Consider the following 22,278-nt stretch of genomic DNA (forward strand, 5'->3'; position numbering starts at 1 on the left):
CACAGCTATGAAGTAGCAATGAAATAATTTTATGGCTGGGGGTCACCACAACACGAGAAACTGTATTGTCATGGCATTAGGAAGGTTGAGGACCACTGCTCTAGAGGGAACAAAGGAACCGTGGCTTGAAAGTGCTCCCCAAATTCCTAGCATTGGAAACCCAATCTCTAGTGCATGCAGAGTCATTGAGGACCATTAAAGGCAATCAGGTGCAAGGGCAGCCTCAGGGACTGATTGACACTGTCCCAGGAGCACAGTAGTCACTGCTGGAGTGATGTTATACTTAATTTTGATTGTCAACTCAATAAGGTTTAGAATTGCTATGGAAACAAATCTCAAGGACTGTCTGGGAGCCTATCTAGACTTGGTTAATTGGGATAGGAAGGCCATCCGAAATAAATATGATGGTGTTTCACGGGCTGTGCCTGGCAGAACAAGCAGAGAAGAAGCAGAGTTCTCTGCCTCTGTACTATGGTATGGTGTAACAAGGTACCTTAAGATCCTGCCTTGTGACTTATCCACCATGGTGGATTGCATCCCCAAACTGCAAACAAAAATAAGCTTTCGTCCTTAAGTTGCTCTTGTCAGGTATTTTATCATCACTACAAGATGATTAACACTCCAAGTGGGCTCTGTTGGAGGTCAGTTTGTCCAACATTCTCCTTCCTGGTGGTTTTGTGCCTTCCATCTTGGCATGATGTCACATAAAGTTTTCCCCGGATACAAGGTTTGGACTTTACAACATCCATAACTAACTGCTCTTTATAAATCACTCACTTGCGGGTAATGTGCTAGCAGCACAGCAACGAACAGGGACAAATGGTCTAAGGTTCAGTTCTACTTCTACCACGGGTGGCAGAAGTATCCATTATTTTGAAGTGCTATTCTGAAAATAGGATGAGCAGTGTCTAAAATGGGAGTTAAATTGAGAGAAAGAGTATGTTAATTATTGTTGGGGACCGCACTAGTCCCACGTTGGGGCGGCTAAAAACTGTCTCGGCCTGAGCAAAATGTTGAGGCCCAGGCCGACCCACGTTTGAGCGGTCACTGTATCCCGGCCCAAGCTGCTGCTCCGGTCTGCGGGTCGAGGTTCAGCAAGAGCGAGGGTGAGGGCAGATTCTGTCTAATGTCTGATGTATATGAATCTCTCTCTCTGGTCTGATGTCTGGTTCTGTCTTCTATATTCTGATTCTAAGCCACGCCTCTAAGTTACACTTTTAATCATGCCCTTAGGTCTTGTCTCTAACTCTAATCTCTATACTTCTAAGTCACACACCTTTAATCTCACACACCTTTAATCTCACGCACCTTTAATCTCAAGGTATCTAAACCAAGATTATCGGAGTGTGCTCAGCTGTTGTAGGCTATTGTAATTCAAGTCTCATGTCAGGGTATACGGCTCAAGATGGCTGCAAAGCTGATAGCCGCTTTCTGCTAAAAGTCGGCCCCCAACAAATTATGGCTGAGGGTAGGAGTTGGTTAATAGCCTCTGACCCCCTACTCTTGAGGAACAGAAGAGAATAAAGCCATAACTTGACACTTAATTACCCATATGCCCTTTCCCCTGAGACCTATGAGTTGAAAGACATTTGAGGACATATCGGCACATCTACTGGCTAAAGAGTAACAGGTCTTTTGTTGCATTATACATTGATTTCTATTATAAATATGGGACAATAGTAAAAAAAACTAATAGATTATTGTGAAGCAGGGTCAGCTGTGTGAAAATACTCTAGTAATAAAAGGTGGCTTTTCTGAAAGTTCTCCTTTTGGAGACATGGGGATCACTGCCAAGACAAAAGCAATTCTGACCTTACACTTAATCTGCAGAAAAATTGCAGTGGTTCTGGGTAAGAAGCACATTGACCAAAATTCCGATATTCAGTATTTGAAAACCATTTGATGGTATTGTCTCCCAGCATAGCACACTCACAGAGAGTATGCATGTGTGGATGTGTTTGTTCCTGAGTGTAGGTTATATGCTTCCTGCTGTGTGCATCTCCTTGTCTGAGGTCCCAATTGCCTCTGAAAAGCTAGGTCAGTGGGCTGATGAGATCGGAGATGCTGCCGATTGGGAGATGCTGCAGGCTGTGTTTAGCAAGATTCTTCAGAGCAGTGGGCAGAATGTCTATTGCCATCCTGATGTGTTGAGTGCAGCCTTGAATTTTGATTGGGGGGAAACACACCTTTCTCTACTCCCCTCTTCTTTTTCACACCAGGCTATGTTGGGAATTATTCTCTTGGGAAGCTTCAGAGTGAGGAAATGGTGGGTGGAGGAGAGGAGAGAGGAACAGAGAACACTCTGGGGAACGCTGGATGCTGTTGTGGTTTCCTTAATTCTCAGTGAGGTTCAATAAGTGGTTGGAGGAAATTGGAATGTTTGAAGAATGAGGGCCAATGCATTGTGAGAAAAAAAAAAAGAAGGGCTGGGAGTAGGGTTCAGCAGAGCCAAGAGAGTGGAGCAATGAAGTGTCCAGGGAGAAGAAGGCAGAGCTCTGTGACTGCGTAGGAACTTGGATCCATCCATGAAGAAAGCAGATCTGCCCTTTGCTACTTCACAAGATATCCAGATATTTTATCCACCTTGCTGCCAGGATGAGGCAACCTAGACTGTGTTTCAATAATACCCTCCCTGCTTCAGTGAGGACAATAGCCTGGAAAGTGAACCTGCCCATTTGGCTACCTGTCAACTTTCTTTATGCCTCGGTACCAGACTCACTAGCTGTGATCACATCATGAAGCAGACCCCATGCTTAGATACTGATTGTGTCCTCATTAATCTTTAATGTAAGTGGATGCTTTCACATGTTTCATAAATATGGGAAAATAAATATACCAATGTAATTGTCTTGAAAAACATCAGTAAGAAGATGATTCAGGGAGGAAAACAGGGAGGGAGCTGGACAGGACCTGTACCAGATCAATTTATGGGGTGGAAAAAATAATGATTGTTTAGTCTGACGATCTGGGCTCTATTTGTATCTAGATGTTCACGGGTACAAGTAACTAGTTCTGTTGCACATTTATTAGGATTTTACCTAAGCTCGGAATTGTAAAAGCACAGATCACAGAGTATGTGAAACCGGTTTGGCAAAAAGCAAACTGTTGTGCAGCAGGCATTGCTAGTGTTTCTATGTAAATAAAAACATAGGTATGCCGCAAACAGATGCACAGATTCTGCTCTCCGAGGAAAGGTACCTTATTTGAAAATATATAAGCCTGATGAGATAAAAAGTAATGTGAGTGCAATTAATAATTCTTTGTGTGTATGCACACACATATTTGTTAGGTCAGCACCGTATGCTTGGAAAGAAATCACCCTCCATGAAAGCCAGTTTATCTTATGTCACCCATAACATGTTTATAATACTAATACTTGTTCAGGGAAGAATGCAGGGATAAGAAGAGGGCATGGTGGAGTTTCTACTATTCTCATTGGCTGTTTCAATGCTCGTGTAACTGAATATTCAGTGTTTGTTTTTTTTTTTCCGTTCATTCTGTGCTTTCTCTCCTACCAGAGGAGAGTGAATTGGAAGGCAGCACAAAGCCCAGTTAGTTTAGATTTATTGAACAATCAAGACATACTAACATTGAAAACACATCCCTACTACACAGTGTGCTAATTTTGTCCTGCCGGGGCTACCATCCCAAGTTCTTCATCTCATTGCTGCTGAGTTCAGTTAGAATCACAGGGAATATGGATGGCACAGGACAAGCACACTGTAATCCAGGAATTAGATTGCAGTTCAGTAGGAGAATTGGAATGTGCACCAGAAACTAGGATACTAACAGACATGTTATGGGGGTGGGGTGGAACATCTCAGGAGCTGTGACACTTTTTAGCAATTGCAAGAAGGTCCCTGGCATACAGACCATATCAATTGTTCCTTGTAAATGACACCCTCACTTTCCTCTTCAGTAAAGACTGAGTCTTACAGTGCTATGAAGAAAATATGGCAAGATGGATCCGATGGTATTGAAAGTCTAAGCACTGACCATTCACACTTAGCTTTGGGTAGCATCAGCCTTCTCTTTGGTCCAGGGGCCTGGTCTTTCACCAACCCATGTACATTTATTAATTCTCTCTTATGTTCAGCAAGTGTTAGGTCGGCTAAGTTACCTAGGTGGAAGACAAATTGGGCTATTTGGAGGAAGTGGGGTATCTTCTTTCCTCATTAGGTCCTGAGAGAACACACTCTGTACTCCAATTTTATTTGCAGTCTCCTTAGTCTTTCACTAAGGGGTCCCTCGGGTACAGCTTTCTGGTTCCACCTGGATAGACAGCAGAGATGACACATGAGCACAAAGGTATTTTGCCCTCTTTAAAACAGGCTTCGGATTGCCCAGCTGTCTGGTTTTATATATTCCCCCAGAACTGCAGTATGTGAGAGATGGTTATCAGTCAGTACTGTGCCATTACTTTAAGCACTTGTCACCCACGAACTGCCCATGGAAAATGCCTCAGTTTGCTTTACTCTGAATATTTTATAGCACTTTCCCATTTTAAATACAGGACCCTACATAGGCCAATTTTGGCTAAGTGGATTAAAGGGTTTCTGCAATTTTTGCTGCTGTAAGGAAATCTTTCATGACATATTTGATCGATGGTAGGCAATTGAAAAGGAACAAAATCTCCATTTCTGATTTTTCTGTGATTTCTCTCTCCTTAATTGTGCATCCTGTTGTTTTCTGTTTCTTCACTGAAGTCCACGTTCATTCTGAGTATTTGCCTCAGCTGGTGTCCCTGGTTAAATCTCCAGGAGCAGAGAAAGTTCCAGGGATCTGGCATTCCCTCCTGGAACCTTTAATGGCAGGTCCTCAAGGTAGTTTCCCTCCTCAAAGGCCCTCTGACCCAGAAGCAGAAGGGTTTCAAACCGCGGAATACAGGGACTCTTCTCTGGTGGGCTCGGAAAGCTATGAGAGTCAGTCCACAGAAACCCTAGAGTCGAGAATGGCATCTCCTCTGTCCAATCAAAGGTGCGAGTTTCCCTTCGGTCCCCGCCTCCCTCTCCCCGCGGCCCCAATAACTGCACTCTGAGGCCCCGGCTTCTGCTGTCAAGTAGCTAGGGTGGGCTCCGCCTAGGCGAGGAGTGGCGCTGGTGGGAGATGCGCTCCCAGCTGTTTGCGGCGGGAGCGGGAAAGCTGTAGGGCCAGGCAGCAAGGCGGCGACAGGAGTGGGGAACAGGTAGGAGGCAGGCTCGCCCTTCTGCAGAGCTCAGGGAAGGCGTGCTTCCCAGAGGCCACCTAGCCCCTGCCCCGCCCTAGTTACCCCGGCTCCCCGGGTCGCTGTAGCTGTCACCGTGACACCTATGACACCAATCAGAAGATGGGATGGAGGGGGTGGTGGTGGTCTGGATGCAGGAGCCGGGGTGATGCATCGGGAAGGGTTGCTGAGAGGGGCCCCAAGGGGCAATGCGTCTGGGCAACTTTCCTCGCAAAGGTTGCGGCTTGCCTGTAGGATCAGGCCTGGGGTTTGCCCTCTCGATGAGGCAGGGGTCTGGGTTGCAGACGTGCCAGCTGCAGGAGCCGCAGGTCCTCTGTGCTCCTCAACTGCTCCGCACGCCGGGCGCCGCCTGCTCCCCTCCCCCGCACCTGCCGGGTACCCTCCAGCGCAGTGCTGGCTGCTAGTGCTTGCCATGAGGGAGGCAGGGGCTTGCGCTTCCCCTGGCTAAAAACCAGCTCTCTTGGGGCTTGGTGGCTGGGTAGAATCTCAGCATTTTCTGATGAATCCAGTCTGAGGAAAAGCCAGGGTACCTCCTCCACAAGGTGCTGAGGATTGGGCAGGGCAGAAAGGCAGTTTCCAGCTGGCCTCGCTGTTTCCTACCGGGAAGTACCACTTCATCTAGTCAAGTGACTGTGTCAGGATGGGCTCCAAAGCATCCTCCCTGGGTGACCGCATTTGGGCACTGGGTGTTGGCTCAGTGCCGGTTCCTGCTGGAATCAGATTACTGGTAGCAATAGGGAGAAGAATTGCAGGGAAATCAGACACCCTGCTGGGAAAATTTCTGGGGGAAAAAAAAAAGGAATGGTGGGAAAGAGGCAAGAAGTGAGAGGTGTAGTCATTTCTGGCTGTCTTTTTTTTTTCTTTCCCCAATGCCAAATCCAGCATGGGCATCTGTATGTGTGCCTGTGTGTGCACATCTCCAAGGTGGAGGAGCTATATATAGCTCCTGCGCAGCCAGCCGGTTTCTTTGCCGCTGAGCAGGCTGCTTTGGCCTTCTCAAGCATTCTGCAAGCACTGGGTGGGAGGGGTGAAATAGAATCAGATTTTTCACTAGGGGGAAAGCCGGGGAAGAGAAACTCAGAGTAACAACCCCCCTACATTCACACTCAGAATACCGTTTTTGTAGCATACAGAAAGGGATGTGTTCCAAAATGATTTTGAATGCATTCCTGGGTCTTATCCCGAGTTTTTTCTGATTCATGGTGCATATCAACCATTGCAGTATAATATATATCACGTTAATATATGCCGTATCTGCAATATTTTATTAACTCACTGGTGCACAGTATTGTGCACATGCTTGTGTATCTTGGTTATTTGGAAATAAATGTTTTTCTGTGGTAACTTGTAGCTAGCTACTCTCTGGGGTCTGAGAAGGACCCACCCACTTTTCAGGATGCAGGACTGTGGAACTGGTATGACCATCTGAGATAGTTTTGATATAATTCCTTGGACATATCTGTCTTGTGGTTTATACAAATTTGTGCTAACGTGATATTTCAGATTTATTTGTATTGCATGGACTTTCTTTTTTTATACATGTTTGTACATTTAGTTTTTGAGATTCAGAAGGAACAAATGGCAGACTTAAAAATCTGTCACAAATCTCAACTCTCCTATTACTAAAGCCTACTGTGCTCTCCGCTTCAAACACCACACTCTCCTGTTTTCCATAACCATTAGTCTCTGTAATAAATTTAAATTGTGCTTATATCAGCAATAATATGTACTGGGGCAACTTTATTTTTCTTTACATGTTTCAGAATTAATTTCTGAACTCTTAGATACTCTAATAGATCAGTGGTGGGGCTGGTGTTCAATTTGTCACCCCTACTGCTTGATTCTCTGATTTTGGGAGTGTTTCATTCTCAGAGTTTTATTCTCATGGTATTGCAGGAAAGAGTAACAGAGTTGGCACCTAGGTTTTTCAGGAAGCTTTTCTTTAAAAAATCTAAACATGTTTGCACCGTGGGAGTGGGAGCACAATAGACTGTGCATAAGCAAAAATACTACTGACTATAATACAGGATGAACATGTATCAATTACCTGCCCATTTTAAAGCCACAGCTTGGATCTCCTTAGAAGAAAAGACATGTGGAAACCCCATCCATCACACTTAGTCCTACACTGGTTAACCTTATGTATGTACCTGTTTTATTATCTAGCTAGACAGAAATGCCAATCTGAAAAACAATTTTACTAATTAAGTTTTTCCAACTTGAGAAAACTAGGATTATCCGGAACATGGGAACCCCAGTTGAAAATCACCACACTTACTTTGTCCTATTCACTGGGTATTTTCTTACATTCTGATTGATGCAGGAGTGCCCTGCCCATGGTGGGCAGCACCATCCCCACGCAGCAGGGCCTAGCTATCAAAGGAAAGTAGCTAAGCTAGCCAGAGAAAGGAAGTCAGTGGTCTTTGCTTTGGTCAGTGTATTATCACAGCAAACCCCCCAAACAAACAAACAAACAAGAAAAAAAAAAACCCAACCAACCAGCCAAACAAACCAGGACATTATGACCTATATTGTTTTACAAGTACCAGACTGAAAGTTCTAGGCAGGCTCAAAGACAAATGCTAAAAACCCATCATCATGGCAAATTACTCATATCACTGTTGCAACAGATTTGAGGCTCATCTATTTGTCAATAGCGAGCAGAATTGAGGGCTACTTTTGGAAACACTCTCTTCATTATCCTGCCTGTGATGACTCATGGCTAATGTGAGGGTGTTTCTGTATTCTTACCCCAGAATGACTCAGTTGTCTAACACAGGTGATAACTAGGTTCTGTTTATATCATATATTCTTTCTTGTGCTTCACACAGCCAACCAGAGAGTTAGGTAAAAGATAGATTAGATTTCTGCAAGTAAGAGTATTTCTGCCTTACTTCACCACCCCAGCCCCAAACCAACAACTTTGAAGTCATCATTGGTCCTTGGGACACTCTCCAAGTTCATCATCTCCTTCTTTAGCTCTCTCTCTTATCTCAAGTTCCCACCATAATAGTCACAGTGAGCTGGCTGCATTTTTCATCGCACATGCATGACCCCACTCCCCACGCCTATCAACATGCTCTATTCTCTGCTCTAAACAACCCATCTACTTTGCATGTACTTGACTAATCTCTTGATGTTTTCGGTCACGTGCTACCTACCATTTGTACACAAAAATCATCTATACTCTGCATCATATCCTAGAATCTATGCTCTCCAAGTCCGTGGGAAGCTCCCTGCCTGACAGGCACAGTGTTTGCTTTCTGCTTATTACCATATTGTCTGTTGTTCCTCCCCTCTGAGAGCTATTTTCTGTGTTTTTTTCTTCTCTTCCTCCAAATTTCAGTTGTAGATACCACAATCATCTGGCGTCAGGTTTTCTTATTTTTGCTGAAGCCTCCTTTCTTTTTCTCCCTCCTAGTCTGCCTCTTTTTCCAAAGCTCTCAAATAACATGTTTCTTCTTCAATTCCATTTCTATTAAGTTCCTGATAGTCATGAATACTGTCCTGGTTAGGTGTATAGGCTATGGGGAAGGGGGTTCACTATGCAGATATATGAATATGTAGACCCCACCATTGGGGTCTACAATAACACTGCAGAGGCTTTTCCTGGTTTATCCCGAGACAATGCGTGTAAAGCATTCAAGACAGGACTTGGGCTAAAGTCATTATTTATTAATTAATAACTGTTATAATATCATATGTAATTATAATATATGTACAGAGAATCATTGCCTATTCCCAATTGACAGGCATCAGCTCTAAGCTGGCCTTTAGTAATGGATGCTATAACTTTCTATACAATTTTGTTCGTGATCAATACTTTGTAAGTCTTCCTTTTCTCTAGACGTATCCACCATCTATTCGGTAGTTTATCTTTTCTTATTCAAAATCCTAATCTGAATTCTCTACTATCCACCATAGCAAATTCTTCTGTTGTTATAAATCTAGTTTGGTGCAGTAAGCGGTAGGCTATGTCTGCCAGTATGGAAGCTTTAACCCAAGATGCCACAGATTACTTAAGGATGAAGAATGTTAGATTCTTGCTATTGTTTCTCTTATTTTGAAACTTTTTGTTGGCAGCAAGACGTATTTGGGTCCAACTTCTAAGAAGGACTGAGTTGTGTAACACTGGCCATGTAGCAGCAGGATGACACACTGCTCACTATGGCTGAACGAGAGCCTATTGTGTAAACTTATATTCAAAAGTATGTAAACAGGTAGTTATGTTCTTAAACTAAAGGTAAAATTGGAAATAAATTTAATTAAAAATACAGAATCACTAAGGAAAAATTACAAATAAAGAAAATTATACTCTATAGAAAGATGTTTTCAATTATGATATTTTTCCCTTTCCTTTTCCTTCCTTCCTTCTACCTTCCTTCCTTCCTTCCTCCCTCTCTCTGTCTCTTTCTTCTTTTGTCTTTCTTTTGACAGGTTATTTGGTTAGACTGGAATTCACATAGTAAGCTCATGTGCTTACTACGTATAGCAGGTTGGTCTTGAACTCACAGAAATCTGTCTGCCTGCCTCTCCAGTGCTAGGATTCAAAGTAAATGATACCATGCTATTTTCTTATTACTGTTGATGAACATAAGCATTTATTTTCAGTCTCTACCCTTGACTGTCAAGTATAGGGACAGTGACAGTTGGCTTTTAAGATCCACTTTCCCTTTCCATCAGACACTAAGTATTTTTCCATTTCATTGATCATTCTTATTAAGGACGTATATATGGTTTCCAAGTGTATAGTTGTCATTCACAGTGTTCTAGATTTCCTTAGTTAAGGAGCTGAACATAAATATACATGTTTTCCATTTGTGATTATTTCTTTATCATAATGTATTAAAATTTACTAGTGAAAACACAGATTTGTTACCTCTTAGTGGTTACTGGCAAACAGCTTCCTATCAGTTCATGCAGATTTATATTCCTCCAATGGCTATACCAATTTGGCCATGCATTGTAGTCATTGACACTTGGTATTATGATTTTGAAAGTTTGATAGTAAAAGTTATGTCTAGAGTTCTTTTGAATTGTTTCGCTGTGCTTTGGAGCGAGTTTATAGGATGTCATACTCATTGGCTACCTGTGTTTCTCAATTTGTGAAGTTGGATTGACTCATAGGACAGATTTCTTCTTTTGGATTTGTGGTGTGGGGGAAAAAGGGGAGCACAAGTAGTGGAGTTTGAAACATGTCTCACTTTGTGCTTAAGCTGACTTTGAACTCACTATTAGACTTAGGTTGGCCTTGAACTTGTGGAGATCCTGTTACATTAGGATCTTGATCTTCGATTGCAGATATGAGCTGCTGTGCCTGGCTGTGCCTTTCTCAAAACATGTTTTGTCACACAGACATTTATAAGCTTACTGTCATTTATCAATTAATTCACATTGCTACTTTGTCAAAACTCAGAGAATTACCTTCTGCCACTTAGCAGAACTGAATAGAAAAGGTCAGAAATGAACACTGGCTTCTTTCATCCACTAAAGCAAGATCGTACTGGTGTGTATATTGTGTTTATCTTCATGTGAAGTGGTTCCTGGGGACACATATAATATAACATAATATAATATAATATGATATAATATATCACTCTATATGTTTCTATTATTCTTCCTGCGTTTCTTCCCGTAAGTAGATGGCTCCTTATCTCTTTCTGAGCCTCCATTGTCCATTCCAAAAATATCACAGAGCAAAACTTACAAGATATTAATGACCAGGTTACTCAGTTATAGCTAGGCACATTGTTTGCACAATTATCTGAATGACTCAAGCACTAAATCTGTTTCTGCTAGGATTATCCAGATGGTCCCTAATTCAGTGGATAATTGCTCAGCCCTGTGCTTGATGATGTAGACCTGACTCAGTGTGTCACACCTTTTCAGTACTGTTTTGTTGCCTTTTTTCCCCCAAATGCTCCTGATTGGTTACTTTAGGTTCCTTATATCAGTTTACTGGGTCCTTAACCTGTTCTCTTTGATGTATCAAGGACTATACAAAGTCTGGTAGCAAACCCTATACAGGTTTGCTGTATAACCTGTGTAAATTAATCTTTTAACACTTTGTTTAGTGTGTTATGGTTTGAATGAAAATGGGTGGATTCCATAGGCTTATAGGCAGTGGCTCTACTAGGAGGCGTGGCCTTTCTGGGGTAGATGTGGCCTTGCTGGAGGAAGTGTGTCACTGTGGACAGGGTTTGAGGTTTCAAGTGCTCAAGCCAGGCCCAGTGTGGTACTCTATTCCTGCTGTCTGATGATCCAGATAGAGAACTTTCATCTACCTCTCCAGCACCATGGCTGCCTGCATGCTACCATGATAATGGGCTAGACTACTCTGAAATGTAAGCCAGCCTCCAGTTGAATTTTTTTCCTTTATAAATGTTTTTCTGTGGTCATAGTGTCTCTTCACAGTAATGGAAACTCTAACCAAGACAGCATTTTAAATAAAAATGTTTAGTGTTCAGAGACACTCCCTCTGGTCTTCTTTATATCAAGTCCATTTTTCACTTCACATTCACAGTTGTCTTAACCAAAAAAAATTCATAATGACATCCCCAGGCTAAAAGTATTTGAATGGGGTCTGCCCTTTTATTTCCCAAGATCCTTTTTATTTCACCTGAAGTCATTTGTCAGTATCCTTATAAGGTTTTTAAAATTCGTTTCTCAGTCTTCAGATCTCTTCCATCTCTAGTCACTGACCATGCCTAGGTCATTCACCGGCCTCATTTTCCACTGTTCATGCTTTCTGGCTCCTCCTTCCCACAACGTATTAGTCTCTGACATTGGTCACTTGTCTCTTTGTCTATCTTTTAGGTGACCTGCCTAACTCCTCATGCCTCCAGTTAGGTTCTGCCATTTCTAGACTTGCTCTTTAAGAGTTTCGGCCTTGTGTTTGTAGCCCCTAAGTACAGAATCTCAATCAATTTGTAAGGACAAGTCCCTAGCATTGTATTGTGTTCAGTTGGTTTTTCACAAAAGCTACTGTCTGTGCCCTGAAGAACAGAGACCATTGCTAATCTTCCCTGTGCTCCAGGAGGCCCTCACATATTTTTTTGTATTTTGTATTTCTGAAGACAGAAAAAAGAAGGACAAATATAAATTAGTTTTTATTATCTCATTGGAGTATTCACCTTTGCCTTGAAAACAGCAACAGATAAAAACTACAAGCCATGGTTTGTAGTTTTCATATTTCAAATTTAATAACCTGGTTTTGTGGTTTATGTAAGATAGATAAAAAGTTTTAATGAAGATTTTTGTAATGAAAATCCTTGCCTGGGACATGATATTTCTAGAATGCTAGATTCTCTGAGTTAAATAATCCTGTATTTTATAAGAAAAGAGACATTTGTGGATGCATGGATACTGTAGACATATAAATTCAACTGGCTGTAATGAAATGTTGTCAAAAATAATTATGTTTTTTCTGCTTAATTAAGTTTTTATGGTCATCTCTGATATTTTAAATTGCTCTACTAAGTATACTGTCTGTGTTATGACATAGTCAGATCCTCACAAGGGTTTTGATAGTTACATCATAAAGCCTTAACACCATGTGCAAAAACTACAGCTGACTAAGGAATGCTGAGAGTGGAAGTCAGCCCTAAAAACATGTATTTGTGTGTGTGTGTGTGTGTGTGTGTGTGTGTGTGTGTGTGTGTGTTTGTGCATGCACGCTCGCGCGCGTGTGCATGGGACCTTATACAGATTAGCAGGTTAAGGTTATATTTAGGTTATACATTTATATACTATATGAATGTAACCATAATCAATGCAAAAAGAGGCCACAAATTTGAAAGGAAGTAACGAGGGGTATGAGGAAGGTTTGGAATGAAGAAAGGGAGGTAGAAGTTATGTAATGATATTATAATCTCAAAAATAAAATATAAAGTGTGATTATTTGTGTTTATAGATGAAGTCAGAGAAATAAGTGAGCTGCCCGAATTCAAATTTAGTGTAGAAGTTACATGAGAAAGGGTTAATAGTACTCATATCCAGTGTGCATATGGCTCACTGTAGAGAGGATTCCAACGCTTGTTGGGTTAAGGACACTTGAAAGTACTGAGCAATGCAGTATCCCTTCATATCATCAGTAATTTTATCAACAACTATATCTACTTTCTATAGTTTTTTTCAGAAGAAACTATAAGTTTTCATCCTAAACATGTTAAACTTTTACATTCATTTATCCACTTGTTTAAAAATACACATATAGGAACACCACACACACACACACACACACACACACACACACACGCACACAATTCTATACTTGTAAATTGTTTCAGAGTATGGTTAGCTTTATTTTTGGGCAAAAAGTACAATATTCTTTTTCTTTTTTAATTTGATTTATTGAAATAAAATTTGGGGAATATTTCTAGGTAGATGGTCAATGCTCAACTTTTTAGTTTTGCTTGTGATGAAATTCTCTATAATCTTGAAGATTTGTTGGAGTCATATCAAAAACCAAATTTTGCGGGGAGGTGGGAACTAAAATAATGAAAAAGAAATTCATTTTTCAAATGATGGCACTTAAAGCAGTAATCTACCCTACCTGGAAAGTAAATGCGTTGGGATATAAGAATTAATTTTATCCAGTTTGCAAATGTATCATCCCTGTGATCTCCATTCAGCGATTAACAATAACCACTTACTAGCCATCATAGTGAAAACCATGATTTTAAATGTGTTACATGGGGCATCTCAGCACCTTGCAAATCCAGTAGAGTGCTTTGGAACATGTGTCACACTACTGTGTAAGTCAGGAAATGAGAGGTGTTAAAGAACAAATGCAAATATGATAACATACATCCAGATTCTGCAGCTTTGTTGTGTGTATGTTTGATGCTTGTGTGCATGTGTGTCTAAGTGCACACATGGACGTGCCGCAACATGCATGTGGAAGTCTGAGGACAACCTCAAGCGTCTTCACCTTTTACACTGTTTGAGACAAGGTCTCTTTATTGCTTGGTGCTAAGCAGTATGTACAATGCCCCAGATTTTAATCCTCCTATTTATTCTGTGCCCAGTCCTTTTTGTGAGTTGTGATTCACACAGTCTATGTCTATGTTCGCAAATCCGTTGTGTTAACTCAAGGAATTAAATCATTCTAAATTTGCAAATGTTTTATTCAGAGAGAGCTAATAAACAAAAAGGTCTGCCACTATGGTGATTTACACAATGTTGTTTCCCAAACATGAATTAGATCTTTATAATGTACCATTTAAATATTTATTATTATCATTTTGACTCAAACATCAGACTTTTATGGCTTTCTGACCTAATTTTCCTTCCTACTACCACAAAACATTAGCAGTAATTCTATCCTAAGGCTTGTAATCTGACCACATTTAATTGTCATGGTAACTGAAAATGCAGATCTGTATCTGCAGCTGTCAGGGTGCCGGCTAAGATCTTATAAACAGTGTAATATTTCAGTCTGAACATTGAGTTGTTTAATATAACAGACTTTTATATCAGAAAATGCCAGTGTACAATATTTTTATACATCAGATGCAATACATTTTGATTGAAAATATTTTTAAGTGACTAATGGCTTGATTCAATTTTGGCCTTCACAAGTCGCTCTAGGGTTATTATAACTCTGATTACTAGAAAACTACCTGGTTTCTGATGGAGAATTTAGGTATTTGGGCTTATGTGTAGTTTGAATGGTGATGAACATGATATCTGCTTCTAGGTAAACATGTTTAATTTTCTTTTATTGAAAATAGATTTTTCTTCATATAATATATCCTGATTCTGGTTTCTTTTCCCTCTACTTCTCCCGTTTCATGCCTACCACCCTTCCCACCCAGATAACTCCTGTTATGTCTCATGTTAGAAAGCAAACACACACATGTGTTATAATTATTTATAATACAATTATATATACATATATATGTATATATATGTAAATTTTTAAAAATAAAATTTTTACAAAGACAATACACAACATTATGAGACCAAGAAGCAACAAAAACATCTTTGAGTTCTTTTCCGTTGACCATCTACTGTTGGGCATGCACCCTGCCCTGAAGATTTGTTTGTTTCCCTATTGAGACTTGCTTGAAGTAAACTGAAGTTTCATTTACAAGTGACTATCAATTGGAGATAGCTGCTGGGTTAGAGATGGGGCTTGTGTCCACTTCTCCTTTCAGCTTTAGGGCCCCATGTGATGCAAACCTTTGCCGACCCTGAGCATGATACCTCAGGCTCTGTGACATTGTGCATGTGTTTTGATCATATGTCATAAATGTTTCAGTTGTACAGTGTTTAGAAGTTATGTGTCCTCTATCCCATCTGGCTCTTATAATCTTTTCCCTACTCTTCCATAGAGTTCCCTAAGCCCTTGGGGGAATCTTTTATGGAGACATAAATTCTCAAGGGCTGAGTGTTCCAAAGTCTCTTACTCTCTGCGTATTTTCTTGTTGTGGATCTCAGTATTTGTTCCCATCTGCTGAAGGACGAGGTTCTCTGATGATGGCTGAGCAAGGCACTGATCTATGAGTACAGAGGAATATGCCATTAGGTTATTGCTGCATTCCTTTTGTAGATCAGTAATATTTTCTTTTTGCCCCTAGGTCCTTGGGCTATCTAATCTCAGGTTCTTGGTTACCCACATGGGATTGAGTTAGGGATTTATCTCAAGGATTCTGCCCTAAATCAAAACAGATATTCATTGATTACTCCCACAAGCTTTGGGCCACCATTACAATTACATATCTTACAGGCAGGACACTATTGTAAATCAAAGGTTTATAGCTGGGTTAATATTTAAGTTTCTCTGATAGCATATTGGATATCTGCCTATACCAATGATGCTAGAATATAGGGGTGCAGAAGGTTCCAGTTCAAATTCTCAATGTTCAATGAGTCATGTAGGTGTTGTCTTTAGAAATGGCGCCTTGCAATCAGGTCATGGAAAGCAGTCTATAACCTTTACAAGAGCCTGGGTTGTTTCGAAGTTCCCATGGACCACTTTGGCCAGAAACTATGGATTATATATAATCCATTCCCTATACTGAAGCTTTAATTGGGAAGAGAGTTGTCCAGTTGGAACTCTGTCTCCCCATATGTTTTGCAACTTTATTGTCTCGATAACGTGTCTTGGTTAGAATGTGGTGTTAAAGTCACCCATTATCAGTGTGTGAGGGTCAATATACGATTTAAACTATAGTAGTTTTTATTTTGTGAACTTGGTTGTCTTTGTGTCTAGTGAATAGATGTTAAGAATTGCTGTATCTTCTTGGTGCATCTTTCCTTTGATGAGTATGTAGTGTTGTTCCCCATCCATTCATTCCTAGTTTTTGCTTGAAGTCTCTTTGTCAGATATGAAAAGTTGCTGCACCAGCTTGATTATTCATTCCATTTGTTTGAAATATATTTTTCCATTCTTATACACTGAGGTAATGTCTACACTTCATGTTAAGGTGCTTTTCTTGGATACAGCAAAAGGATGGGTCCTATTTTTGCATCCATTCTGTTAGTCTGTGTCTTTTTATGGGGAATTGAGACAGTCAATGCTGAGAGTTATCAGTGAGCAATGCTTGTTGATTCCTGTTAGTTTATTCTTGTGGTGTGATTTTTATTTTTACCTCTTCTGATTGGCTGGTCTGAGATTACTTCTTCCTTGTTTTTTTCTTAGATGAAGTTAACCTCTTCAGGTGGAAGTTTTCTTTCTTATGCTTTCTGTAGTGTAAGATTTGTAGATAGAAGCTGCCTAAAATTATTTTTAACTTTTTGTCTCCATCCATTGTGATTGAAAGGTTTGCTGAGTATAGTGATCTGTGCTGACCATTGTGGCATCTTAGAGTTTGTAGATCTTCTCAGTCCATTTTGGGTTTAGAATCTCCATAGAGAATTCAGGTACTCCTCTAATGCATCAGACTTTATATGTTACATGATGTTTTCTCCTTGAGCTTTCAATACTAATTTTTGTTTTGTGAACTTAGTAACTTAGTATTTTTTATTATTATGTTTTGAGGTTCAGGAAAATTTTTTCCTTTGCTCTAGCCTGTTTGGTATTCTATCCTGTTTTGATGTATTTTTCCTGTTCTGTATTGTTTTGTTTGTACCTTATAGGCATATCCTTCTTTAAGTTGTGGAAATTTTCTTCTATGATTTTTTGAAAATATTTTCTGTGCCTTTGACCTGGTTTACTTCTCTTTTCTGTATTCCTGTTATTCATAGATTTGATGTTTTCATAGTGTCCCAGATTTCCTGGCAGTTTTAAATTTAACATTTTTTTTGACTGATGTATCCATTTCTTTGATTGTACCTTCAACTCCAGAGATTTTCTTTTCCACTTCTGGATTCTGTAGGGGAGCCTTGCTTCTGAGGTTCCCCTTCGCATTCCTAAATTTTTCACTTCCAGAGATCCCTCATTTTTTTTCAATTGAGTCTATTTCCACTTTCATGTCTTGAAAAATTGTATTATTTTTCACTCCTTTGTGTTTCATACATCTCTTTAATTGATGTATTCATTTCTTCTTTAAGATCCCTATCATGTTCATAAAAGGTATTCTAATGTCTATGTCTTGTGTTTTAACTATGTTGCAATTATAGAGGACAACTGTGGTAAGGTTGCTGGGTTACATATTGTCCTGGTTGTTATTAATTGTGCTTTTACACTAATGTCTAGGCTTGGTAAGTTTGTTATTATAAGAGTTAGTCTCTGGTCTTGTCTTTGTTTAGTGTGAGTTTTGTTTCTTGGTTTCTGTTGCTTGCTTGTTCTCATGTGGATTTTACCAATTGAACTCAAGTCCTCCTGATTTCTGAGACAGTGAGATAGTTTTGAAGATTCTGACATTTATAAGAACAGACTCAGGAAACGTACTTTTTGTTAACAGATTTTTTTTGTTGCTGCTGCTAAAAGAATTTCCTTGAACCATGTTCCAATTTGTAGTGACAGATCTTTTTTATTATACAAGTACTTCCTATATATGTTTATTCTATTGTTGAATGTATGGCTTGTTCCAGTTTTGTGCTATTACTAATGGTTCTACTATATGAATTTATTGTTGTACATGTCTTCTAATATATAGGCTCACCACGGCCTCAATTGTCAACTTGTCAAACGTAGAAAGAGGGAACTCAACTGAGGAGTTGCCTCAGCTGCACTGGCCTATGGGTCATTTTCTTAATTTTTAATTGATGTAAGAAGGTCCAGCCTACAGTGAGTTGTACACCCTTGGGCAACTAGTCTCAGGTTCTATAAGGAAGGTATCTGAGCACAGCAGAGGAAGCATTTTTTCTTTGTGGTTCCTGCTTTGAGTTCCTGCCATGGCTTCCCTTCATAATGGCCAATTAAACTGTTGCCTTCCAATGCTGCTTTTGCATGATTTTAAGACAGCAACAGAAACCTACTTAGGACATGGTTGCTTGAGTCTGTTATGTCAGAAATAGGCATGTTTGCATCTTTCCACAATATCAGAGTTTATATTCAATAACAATACATTTTAGTCTTTCAATTATGACTGTGGAATATTTTTCAATTTACTCTTATATCTTTAAAAATTGCATTATTGATCTTAGGGCATAAGTGATTGGTGTTCTGTTCAGGAATCTAAGATCATCAATCAATAAATGGGACCTCATCAAATTGCAAAGCTTCTGTAAGGCAAAGAATACTGTCAATAGGACAAAATGGCAACCAACAGATTGGGAAAAGATCTTTACCAATCCTACATCCGATAGAGGGATAATATCCAATATATCCAATATATAAAAGAGAACTCACAAGGTTAGACTCCAGAGAATCAAATAACCCTATTAAAAATGAAATAAAGAGAAAAAAAAAAAGATTTCTCAACCGAGGAATATTGAATGGCCCAGAAACATCTAAAGAAATGTTCAACATCCTTAGTCATCAGGGAAATGCAAATCTAAACAACCCTCAGATTCCACTTCACACCAGTCAGAATGGCCAAGATCAAAAACTCAAGTGACAGCAGATGCTGGTGAGGATGTGGAGAAGAGGAACACCCCTCCATTGTTGGTGTGATTGAAAGCTGGTACAAGCACTCTGGAAATCAGTCTGGTGGTTCCTCAGAAAGTTGGACATAGTATTATCAAAGGACCCAGCTAAACCACTCCTGGGCATATACCCAAAAGATGCTCCAACATATAACAAGGACACATGCTCCACTATGTTCATAGCAGCCTTATTTATAATAGCCAGAAGCTGGAAAGAACCCAGATGTCCTTCACCAGAGAAATGGATACAGAAAATGTGGTACATTTACACAATGGAGTACTACTTAGCTATTAAAAACAATGACTTCATGACATTCTTAGGCAATCACAAAAGAACATACATAGTATGCACTTACTGATAAGTGGTTATTAGCCCAAATGCTTGGAAGACCCAAGATACAATTCACAGACCATATGAAGCTCAAGAAGAAGGAAGACCAAAGTGTGGATGCTTCAGTGCTTCTAAGAAGGGGAAAGAAAATACTCATGGGAGGAAATACAGAGATAAAGTGTGAAGCAGAGACTGGAGGAAAGGCCATCCAAAGACTGCCCTGCATGGGGATCCATCCCATATTCAATCACATAACCCTGACACTATTGTGGATGGCAAGAAGTGATTGCTGACTGGAGCCTGATATAGCTGTCGCCTGAGAGGCTCTGTCAGAGCCTGACAAATACAGAGATGATGCTCACAGCCAACCATTCGACTGAGCATGGGGTTTCCAATGGGGTCCCTAATGGAAGAGTTAGAGAAAAGACTAAAGGAGCTGAAGGGGTTAGTAACCCCATAGGAAGAACAACAATATAAACCAACCAGACCCCCAGAGCTCCCAGGGACTAAACCACCAACCAAAGAGTACACATGGAAGGTCATGGGTCCAGCAGCCTATGTAGCAGAGGATGGCCTTGTCAGGCATCAATGGGAGGAAGGGCCCTGTGAAGGCTCAATGCCTCAGTGTAGAGGAATACCAGGGCGGGGAGGTGGGAGTGGGTGGTGAATGGGGGGATACTCGTATAGGAGCAAGGGGAGGGTGGATGGGATAAGGGGTTTCTGAGGGTGGGGGACCAGGAAAGGGGATAACATTTGAAATGTAAATAAAGAAAGTATCTAATAAAAATTGCATTATTTATTCATTTATTTATTCATGTGCATGCATACATGTGTATCATGTCGTGTGTGTGCATGTATGTATGTCATGAGCCTGTGCACATGTGCATGCATGCGTGCGTGCATGCGTGCATGCCTCTCTCTCTCTCTCTCTGTGTGTGTGTGTGTGTGTGTGTGTGTGTGTATGCCATGGCTTATATGTGGTGGTTATAGAACTATTCACAGGAGTTGGTTTTCTCATTAAATCATGTATGTTCCAAGAATTGAATACAGGTTGTCAGTCTTGATGGTAAGCCCCTTTACACACTGAGCTACGCCACCAGCCCAAGTCTTGAAATTTTTCTTAATGATGTTTTAAGTGTTTTTGTATGAGGACATTGTATGCCTTCTGTTACATTTATTATTAGGTATTTGCTTTCTTCTATTGTAAGTATTATACCTCCCAGGTTTTGGTTTCTAACTCAAGTGTTAATGGATAGAAATAAAATTGGTTTTCCCATGTTGTTAAAATATTACAAAACTGACTAATTCAATTCTAATAATTTAAAATTTCTAGTGAATTACATCTTCTGATAATACTAAATTCTTTTTTTGACAATCCTTATGACTTCTTATCAAAATGCATTTCTTGTACTATCTCAGATTTCTAGTGTGGTGCTCAACCCAACTCGTCATTATGACTTGACTCCTTGACTTGTTTCTGAACTGAAAAAAGTTGTCAACATACATTAAATGCTTTTGTAAATAACATACCATCTTATAGAAATTCCCATTTCTTTCACTTAATACTTTTAAATTTTATTAAGACTGCCCTATAAATCTTTTAGTTTACTCTGATATGTTAATTTTCAAATGTAAAATAGAGATTTTAGAACAAATTTAGGTTATTTTGGATGCATTCTTTACCTGTTATATTGCAGTATTTGTATGATGATTGTTCCTGTAATTTCCTTACTGGTTTCTTTCCTTTTTTGCTTGTAATAGTTTTCTTCATGATTGTGTGCCATATTAGTGCTGGATAAATTTGGAGAAAGAATGGCAATGATTTTCTCTTTTCTATCTCATGAGAAGCTTCTGCCACTATTTTTCTTAGATATTTTATAATATTTGTTGGTGAGGACACTTGCCCCTATCATTTTATTTGTGTCAAATTTTTGGTTAAAACCCATTTATTTGAAGTCTTATAAACATTAAGTTATTTTTTATTTATGTCTTGACACAATGTAGACTCACCTGGGAAGAGAATACCAATTAAGAATTTTGTCTAAATCAGGTTCTCCTGTGGGCTTGCCTGAGGGCAGGGTAGAATGAGCACGCACGCACACACACACCTCTCTCTCTCTCTCTCTCTCTCTCTCTCTCTCTCTGTGATTTATTAGACTGTCTTACCGTCTATAATCCAGGTAGCCCAACTCTGACTATCTCACTATGGAAAGACTGGAGAGGACAGGAGTTGTTAGTCCACAAGCCTGGATGCTTCAGAAGTCTCAGTCTTGCACTGGAATCCTGGAGGATTCCTGGAGGGCTACTTGTCTTAAGTCTTCAGTCTACACTGGACTCCCAAAGAATCCAGTTGGTTCTAATACTGGCAAAGGAATACAGCAGCAACAAGAGATAAAAACTTTCCAGGGAGAGCAAGCAAGCAAAAACCAAAGTTTTTTTATCTCAAATTCCCTACAGTAGGTGGTCAACAGGAAGCGTGAACCAGATTAAGGGTAGCCCTCACAGGAGTACCCAGGTGTGTAGATTTTACTTTACTGCTGCTTTACTACTACTTAAACTGACAACCAAGATTAGCCATCACAACCACCCTCTATGAATGACCCTTACTGAGACATGGTCTGCTAGCCTGTGTGAAAGTGTGAGAGCAAGCTGAGCGCTCTCAGGCATGCATTAATTCATTGCTCTCTGCCTTCTCCTATGGGTACAATGAGAACAGCTGCCTAATTTCCTGCCATTGCAACTTCCT

The 22,278-nt window shown here is 40.0% G+C and overlaps 1 protein-coding gene across 2 annotated transcripts in view; it reads left to right on the forward strand.

Moving 5' to 3' along the window:
- Window positions 1-5,029: 5,029 nt before the first annotated feature.
- Cntn1 (contactin 1) overlaps window positions 5,030-22,278 on the forward strand; it is a 285,977-nt gene continuing 268,728 nt past the window's right edge. The window contains exon 1 of one of the 2 annotated variants that reach the window (XM_076911932.1): window positions 5,030-5,185. The gene's annotated coding sequence lies outside the window, so the exon portion shown is untranslated. The remainder of the gene's footprint in view (window positions 5,186-22,278) is intronic. The other variant, XM_034516364.2, reaches the window with a different exon arrangement.

The sequence above is a fragment of the Arvicanthis niloticus genome, chromosome 13, assembly GCF_011762505.2.
Source record: "Arvicanthis niloticus isolate mArvNil1 chromosome 13, mArvNil1.pat.X, whole genome shotgun sequence".
Lineage (NCBI taxonomy): Eukaryota > Metazoa > Chordata > Mammalia > Rodentia > Muridae > Arvicanthis > Arvicanthis niloticus.